Here is a 9,478-nt window from a genome sequence, read left to right on the forward strand (position 1 = left end):
ATGGTGCTTTTATCTACTGAAATATTATGAATAACATTGCTATCTTAACTAATAATGTGCATGTGTTCGAATTCTGCAAGCTGGACTATTTGACCAATTATTAAGCTACCAATAGTGCATAAATATTTTGGAGGAAGGAAATGCAAATCTTGAATTGATTTTTTTGAATTGAAATTTCAATTAGGATTTTGAATAAAATTAAAGAAATATTGGCATTTTTCTATGTTAAATTCTGAAAATTTTACAAAATAAAATTTTTTAACGACATTATAAAACATATTGTTTCAGTAATGCCAGCTTTTTGGCCATATAAATTTTCTTTTTATTTTAAATTTAGTGAAACATTTTAGCTTATTTTACTATCATATTTCATTATTAAACTGAAACCATTTACATTGTTACTAATATTTCATCCTAGTATTTTTTTTCCCATTGTTGTGATCAAGATAATGAAGGTCGACTTGGTTTTCACATTGAGTCGGCTTTAGTATAAAGCATGCTTTTATTTTTATTTTTTTTTTACTTTGGATTTATCTTCAGAATATCAAAGGGTTTAAGTTTTAAAGTTTGCTCTTTTTTAAATGCTGTTATTCTTTCCTGTGATATAATTGTTTTTATCATAGAGCACAATGAAGAGAACAAAATAAGGCTTTTGAAATCGTGCGAATTATATTGCTATCAAAATCTGAAATTTAAAGATATTTTGTTGAGAAAAGTTAAATTTTTACCAATCGTTAATTTTGCCTATTCAGCTGATTACAAAAAGCGTCTAGTTAAGAACAATTCAAAACAGACTTGCACGGAATTGACATAAGGAAGCATATTTTGCCCTTGAACATAACCTTATCCATTCAAACCATTAATATGTTATCAGAAAAATAAAGAACTGCCATATTTGGTTCTGTACTTTTGTTGGAAGTAGCTTCCCTACTCCAAATGTATAAATTTATTGATAACTACCCGCATTTTTCGACCAGCCGGTTCGCCAATGTTAATGTTCTTTAAAATTTTAATAATTAAATATTTTATGCAATTCCTACTTTAATAGCTTCTTCATCAAAATATTTTAAAACTTCAAATTTTGATAATCATATAATTCACTCATAATATTATAAAGGCCTTCAGTCATAACATAATATGTATCTATCTCTCTAATTTTCTGTTAGCTCCCGTAGAATTTATACTTTAAATTAAAGTGGAAAGGATTAATCTGCAATTAATATAATTATATTTTTTACTGAAACTAAGTATTGTTTTGGAATATGATTATTGAAAACAGTCACTGAGCGTTTAAACTTTATGGGCACTAAAGAATATCTTTCTTAATTTATGTAATATTTCAAAAATTTGTCAATTTTCTCTGATTCATCATGACCAGATCGATTCATTAACAATGTTTAATTTTAAATGTAACAAACACTAAGAAAATAAACAGAATAGTTTAAAATAATCGGTCGAAAACAGATTAAAATAAACTACTTAAAAAACGATATACTTAAAACTATAAGCATATACAAAAAATATATATAATTAACATAAATACAATTTAATTACAAAAGCTCACAATACAATGTTGTTGAAAGTATTAATATGCATGTAGGAAAGTATTAATATGCATAGAATGAATTGTATTTAGAATCAAAAGATTTGCTATATTATATATGCTCTGCTAAATTTTACATGAAGTATCCCTGCATACAAGCAAGTAATCTTAGAGTTCTGGCTAGAAATGATATGACAAAACATTTTTGTAAGTCATAAAGGATACTTTTTCTGTACAAGTTCAAACTGTTCCAGAAAGAGTGGGAAGTATCAACAAAGCATTTGTGATGATGTGTGAGTGTATATATATATATATATATAATATAATGTGTGTATGTATATATACACACACATATATATACATGTATGTGTAAAATGAGCCACTCAGAAGCCAATGTGGTTAAGTCCAAAACACAAAAATTGAGAAAATTAATGTTTTTTGATACATTAGTTTTTAAAATTCTTGGTTTATTAATTTAATTAGAAAAGTGTATAAAGTCTTTTTCCGAGGTGTAAACTCTGCAAAAAAACAAGATATGCACAGGATGTGTAAATAAAAACGTAAGTATTTATTGAAATAATGACAGCATCTTAAAAATTTTAGGACTTATACCTTTTGGCAGCTGAAAAAGATTAGAAATTTATGTAAAAATAATAAAATAACATTTATTGTCATAAGTTTTATGTGTATATCAAATAATTCTAATTAGAAGTAACGGTTACAGTTACTATGAATTTCTTGTTTTTCAGTGTTACCAACAAATATCGAAAGAAGAATAATTTAATTTTTATTTCAAAGTTTATGTAAAAAAAAAATATTGATAAAAGGTGGACTTATTCACAATGGCTTCTGAAATTATTAAACAATGTATTCAGAAGCTATTAAAAAAAGGGCTGTCTAACCTAGAAAAAAGTAACCAACGAGTAAATCCTTTAATAACTAAGAAGATTATTATTTATTTCATCAAACTTTTCCAAAATCAGAAAATATCAAAAAATGGACTTAACCGCATTGGCTTCTGAGAGGCTCATATGTATGTGTACTGTTCGGCAACGGATTGTACGGTCGTCTCAGAATCCGTTGACGAACAGCATATATATGTGTGTATGTGTATATATATTTGTGTATGTGTGTATATATATGTATGTATGTGTGTGTGTGTGTGTGTGTGTGTGTGTTATTATTGTTTATAGTTATATAACTGTAAACGAGGATTCAACAACAAAATTATTAGGGGATATGAATTTGGAAAATGAACTTCAGAAGTACATAGAATGACTGAAAACATTAAACTATGAATACTATTTGATTCTTACTCTTGTCAAACTAGCAAAGCAATTAAACATTGTTAGAAATCTCCGGTCGCAATAGACAATCTTAATAATAATAAAAAAAAGAATGGATACTAGAGTTTACTGAGCAAAAGTTGAAAATTTGATTAGTAGTTTCCATATTTTTATTCTTTCCTAAAAAGAAACACTATTTATGAAGCAGAAACACATGGATCCTGTACAGTATTTTCCGCAAGTTTGTTCAATGCATATAAGGTATAACCTTTAAATATTTTCGAAATATACTTTTATTAAATTTCAGGACTTGCTTCTGTGTTTCTACTTTAATGGAAATATAGAAATCAAATATAACGCAAGTATTTCGTATTATATTGATATAATTTACTGAATTTGTAAACTTGATTTAAAAATTACACATTGAAATAGCAATATAAAAATGTTGATAATAAAATAAATGCTTTAAGAATGGCACTCATTCATACCAACGGGAGTGATTCCAAACTCCCAACTTTCTCGCATTCCCAAATAGACGTGTCATGCCAGAGAACTCCTTACAGACAGGGCCCGACATAGCCTAATTGGGGCCCGGGGCAAAAACTTCTTTGCCCTCCCCCCCTCCAACTCTGCTTCACTACTATATTAATAAAGAACCGTGCATAGAATTTGCCTATGGTATTTTTTGTTAATTAATTCAAAATGTTCAAAACTCTCTTAGTTTTAACTGATTTAACCATTGAATTAAAAATGCAATCTGACAAAATGCTTAGGCAAGCTTTGCATTAGAATGCTTTCTACAACTATCTTAAGCATCTGTCTATAAGAGAAACTCTTAAATCTACAAACTGAATATTAGTACATTTTTAAATGAAAAATATGCAAATTTCTCAACAATTATTTTCACATGTAGGAGTATTTAATTATTTCTTGCATTTATTGAATACAAAGAAAACAAACTTAGAAAGGTAATTATTTTATCAGTCTCATTTTATCACGATAAATATTGGGATATTAAAGATCGAATATTTGTTCTCGCAGAATGGAAAATATCTAGACCGATTCATAATTCGAATTCCAGTAAAAAGATAATTTTAATATACATGCATTAAAGATAAATTTTACATCCAAGGTGGATATATATTTATATTCAATTAATTATTTACGAAATATAGATTTTTTTGTGTTCATACGATAGATTAATGAAGCTGACATAAAACTGACGGATTTTACACTGTACTGATATTTTGTTTCAAAAAAGTTCATTAAAGAAGGAATGGTAAAATAAACTTTATTCGATTTGAGGGCCCGGGGCAACTGCCCTGTATGCCCCTGCCTTAGTCAGGCTCTGCCTACATTGGTTACATTGCATAACCGTGGCGTATTATAGTCATGAAATATTAACTTTTGCCTTGAAAGTAGCATTATTATTGAATCTGTCGTGTAATGCGTGGCGAATAATCCTTGGTAGGCGAGTATCCAAAAAATGGAATTTATATTTTAGATATGTTTTTCTCAATCAATTGAAGCAAAAATTTGACGCAAAATTGTACTTGAGATACTGGTAAGTTTTCAAGTGATTTTTGCATTTTAAATTAATTAATTACTTTATTACAGATTTAAAATTATAAAAATCCAGTAATTTGATGCGCGAGTCAGATTCGTCAGTGCATACGAAGGGGTTAAAGACTGATTACTTATCTCTGGAATGAAGTGATAATTTCTTGCATGGATATAAAATCTTCATTTGTATTTTTTCTTGTAAATTCGAAACTAAAATTTAAAAATTTTAATTGTGGTTGGTTCAGAGCATTAATAATTATTTACTTAAGAATTTAAAGAAGCGCACAGGACGATACCTGAGCTGGCATCCCTTTCTCCATACTTCCACACCACACCAGTGGGAGGACGTTTACCCCCGACGGCTTTAGAGTGCGCCAGACCCGCTTACAAGACGGTTCATCGGTGGAATCGGTCCCGAACCTGAAGCCCTCCGTTTCCGAGGACGAGATCTAACCACCCGGCCCGCTTATTCGCTAATAAACTTGTCATGCCAGAGACCGCCTCACATGGCATTGGCATACAATAGTCACGAAATATTAACTTTTAGCATTTTTACTGAATCTATTGTGCGATTCTTGGCGTTTTTTGGCGATTAATTTGGCATGTAGTTAATAGTATTCGAAAATCGAATTTGTGATTTAGAAAAACTTTTTCTCAACCCATGGAAACAAAAATTGACACAAAACCGCACTTGTAGTCACAAAAGCCCATACAAAATTTAGTTTATTTAAGTCTCTGTGTCTCTGAATTATCGTGTTTAAACTTTTCTGAAATTACAGACCTGCCAGGCTGTCAACCCATTGTTAGATTTGGCTCAGAATTTGACAGGTTCTATTCTATAGGTGTTAAATCTGTGTATCAAATTTTTTTTATCTCTAACTCTCTTCGTCTTGTAATTATTGTGTTCACTTATATTCAAATAGCTGGCCAGATGGACTTCTTTTGAACAGATTTACTCAAAATTTGATAGAAATCTTCAAATTTGATGTAAAGACCGTATACCAAATTTCATCTATCTAGTTTAAAGCGTTTTTATCTTTGTCACAGACAGACATACAGACTTTTCCCAAATGTTGGTTTTCGAACTGAGGGTGGTCTAAACCATGAAGATTCATCAAAATCTCAGATTTTTTTTTTGGCATTTATTATATTTTTTTATATTACCTATACTAGAAAGTAATTATTGAAGTGTAATAAAATTTTGAATTAATTCATGAAGTTCAAAAATATGCATACAAACTAAACCCAATACTCGTCATTTTGTGGAAATATATGATAAAGTCTAGAAGGTTCCGTGTGTTTCTGGAGGTTGCTCGACATATTTTTCGATTACGTTTATATCTTAATAAATACATTGATCCAAAACATTACGCATATTTATTGATTTATTTATCTAGCTTCTGTTCAAATCCGACCGACATTTGTTCTTCCTGGTTTACCTGACCTATTATATGACGGCATATCAGCTGCTTCATAAAACAGCTGTTTTGTAAAATAAGCACTAAAACATTCTTTGAAAATAACTTTTGGTTTACTCACACTTACGAAACACGCGTTTCGTTCGTTGCTGCCATTATTTGTAATGTCACTTTTTGAGAGACAGTTGATAATAAACTCGCTAAAAAACTTATACGGATAAATTATTGTTATTTTTATTACATATTTTTATTAATATATTAAATTTGGTAAGTAATATTGCGCCTACAAGTGTAGTTTGATGTCAAATTACTGTTTTAATCGGTAGGCAAAGATGTGGCTAAAATACTAATTCGTTTTCTGTATATTGCACTGTAGGATGAATTGATAGATTCAGTAAAAGAGCAAAAATCTCGCCAAAGGTCAATATTTCGTAGCTATTGTACGCCAGTGCCATGTAAGGCATTCTTTGGGATAACACATTTAGTAGAGAGTATGGGAGAAAATGTTCAGGAAACCATTCCTACTGATTTTGGATATACATTTTATTAAGTCAAAGAACATAAAATATAAATTTTCCCGCCATTTAAAGCATTTTTACTTTCTCGTATGCGTAGTATAGGGAAAGTAGAGTAATCGTCAAAAACTTCGAATTCGAGATTTTGGTGATTTTCTGTCTGTCTGTCTTCTGTGACAAAGATAACTTAAAAAAAAAAAAAACTTTTAGAAAAACGGATGAAATTTGGTATTCGGTCTTTATAATAAATTTTGAACGAATTCCATTTCGGAGAAGTCTGTTTGTCCGGCTGTTCGAATATAAATTAATATGATAACTACAAAACGAAGAGAGTTAGATAAATAAAATTCAATACACACATTTAACATTTATAGTGTAGATATTATCAAATTTTGAAGCAAATCGAATAAAGGATGGATCATTTGTCGGTCTGTACTTTTAGAACTATATAAGCCGGCGTCCTGGCATAGGGGTAGCGCGTCTTTCCCGTGACCTGGGCGTCCTGGGTTCGAGTCCCGGTTCGGGCATGGTTGTTCTATCTGTGAGATGTGTGAATGTGCCCCCCTGTAAAAAGGGGTTGTGCAAGCGAATGTGATGCGTGAGTAGCTAAGACGTACTCTTGGCCCTAGTTGGCGCTACTAAAACAAGAGACGCTCCCTTGGCTTAAAATCATTGACTTTGTCAGCGTGCTTGTCCAAGTGCCATTATAAACAACAACAACAACAGAACTATATAAACTCGATAATTCAAAAAGACGCAGTGACTTAAATATATAAAACTAGATATGGGATTCTGTGACCAATAGTGTAGTTAAGTATCAAATTTTTGTATCACTCGGTGAGGAGAAAGAGTGTGGAATACAAATTCGATTTTCGGATACTATTCACTGCATGCCAGAGATTAATCGCAATAAACTCGCCAAGGACCACACGGTAGATTCGGTAAATATGCCAAATTCACGCCAAAGATTAATTTAGGAATTTCATTAACAATGGTACACCAATACCGTGCAAGGCGTTCTCTGGGATAACACTTTTATTGGGGAGAGTGCGAGAAAGTTTTGTGGAGACTACTCCCGTCGGTTTAAATGATTTTTAATCTCATATGAAGTATTGGAATATAGTCAAAACCAGCGAGTGTCATCTCCCAGAAACTGTTTTGCGTACTCTCCAATAAAGGTGTTATCCCCTTCCTTCGCTTAGTTTAGTTATAATAACGTCCCGTTGTAAAGCAACACTAGGGCTATTTTGGCACGGACCTCGTCATTTTGAACCACGGTCAGATGACGAGGACGACACCTGAGATGGCACCCCCCTATCCACACCATACCACACCAGCGGGAGGACGTTTGGCATGACGGATTTAACGTGCAACAGACCCCCTTACAAAAAGGTTCTTCGGTGGAATCGGGTCTCGAACCTGAAACCCTACTTCTCACAAACAGAGACCTTACCACCAGGCCACCGCGGCCTGCCCCCCTTCCTTCGCATAAAATTGTGAACCTTGGGTAAGATCAAGAAAACCTTGTATGGCATTGGTGAATAATATTTACAAAATATAGATCTCTGATGTGAATACAACATTTTTACCGAATCTATCACGAGAATATGTGTTTTGGACACTTTTTTTGCCGGTATTTTGACACCGAAGTTTGAAATGAAACTACACGTGTCACTAGAAAACACACCGAATCTATTGATATAAGCAGAATGCTTTATTGCATGCAGAATTACAGAACGATAGGCCATTCGTTTGACGGGTGGTGTTTTTCGGTTCAAAATTTGATATATAGTATATATTAGATATTAAACCTGCATACCAAATTTCATCAACCTAGTTCTGCATTTTGTAATTATCGAGTTTATTTGACTTTCTAGGAATAGATTTCATTCAAAATTTGATAGAAATTGACGAATTTATGTGTTTCAATGCGTTTTCATCTGAGACACAATTAGACTGGTTGACAAGTAAACATAATGCCAAATATGAGTTTTACTGACCCAGGGTGGTCTGAAACACAGAGATTCATTAAAAAATCTTGTTCGAATTTTTTGAAGATTACAATATTTCCTCTATACGAATAAGCAAACACCCACTACGAAATTTTGATAAAACCCTACATTTTATATATCTTTGAATCCAAAATACACATTTGTATTTTCTCGTATATGAGGTATACAAAGAGAAAATATTGTAATCGTCTAAAAATTCGATGAAAGATTATTTGATCCAAACTTTGATAAACTTCCGCCTTTCAAACTTCCACGACTTCGGGAAATACATTTTTGAACACAATAATTCAAAATCGAATTTTGGAGACAAAATTGTAGTTAGACGAATGAAATTTAATACGTGCTCTTTCAAACAAATTTGTAACGAAATTCATAGGAAGTCTCTTTATCTGTTTTTCCGTGTACAAGTGAACACGGTAATTTCAATACGTAAAAAATTGATGGGTGAAATTTGGTACATAGTTTCATCATCTGAAATGTTGGATTGGGGTCGCGGTGGCCTGGTGGTAAGGTCTCGGCTTAGGACCCCTTCCCGATGGTAAAGTTCGAGGCCTGATTCCACCGAAGAACCGTCATGTAAGCGGGTCTGATACCCATTAAATCCGTCGGGGCCGAACGTTCTCCCGCTGGTGTGGTGTGACAGTTTAGAGACAGGGGTGCCATCTGAGGTGTCGTCCTCTTCATCTGACCATGATTTAAAATTACATCCCAAAATAGCCCTAGTGTTGCTTTAAAGCGGGACGTTAATATATCTAAACTAAAAAACTAAAACTGAACTGCAGATTGTTTTCAAATTTGGTACCAAATTTAACTACCTGTTAATATGCTCTTTCACATGAATGTAAACAGACTTAAGATGGCAAAGATTTAAATATGGAAATCAGTGTGTGATCTTCTGACTAGTTGAACTAGTGTGTGATCTTCTGACTATTTGGGTTTCGCTTGGTCAACGAAAGGTATACAAAATGAATATTCGTTTTTTCTCCCCATTGGCTCATGTGCGGGAATCAGAAAATAAAAATCTGAACACTTGTGATGTTCACCATCTTGTCCAAGACTCACAATTTTTAAACGAAGAGGAGGGGAAAGCAGAGGCAAAATCTTTATCCGGTAGCATGATAAAAAGTTTCAGGAAAATCAG

The sequence above is a fragment of the Argiope bruennichi genome, chromosome 5 (assembly GCF_947563725.1).
Source record: "Argiope bruennichi chromosome 5, qqArgBrue1.1, whole genome shotgun sequence".
Lineage (NCBI taxonomy): Eukaryota > Metazoa > Arthropoda > Arachnida > Araneae > Araneidae > Argiope > Argiope bruennichi.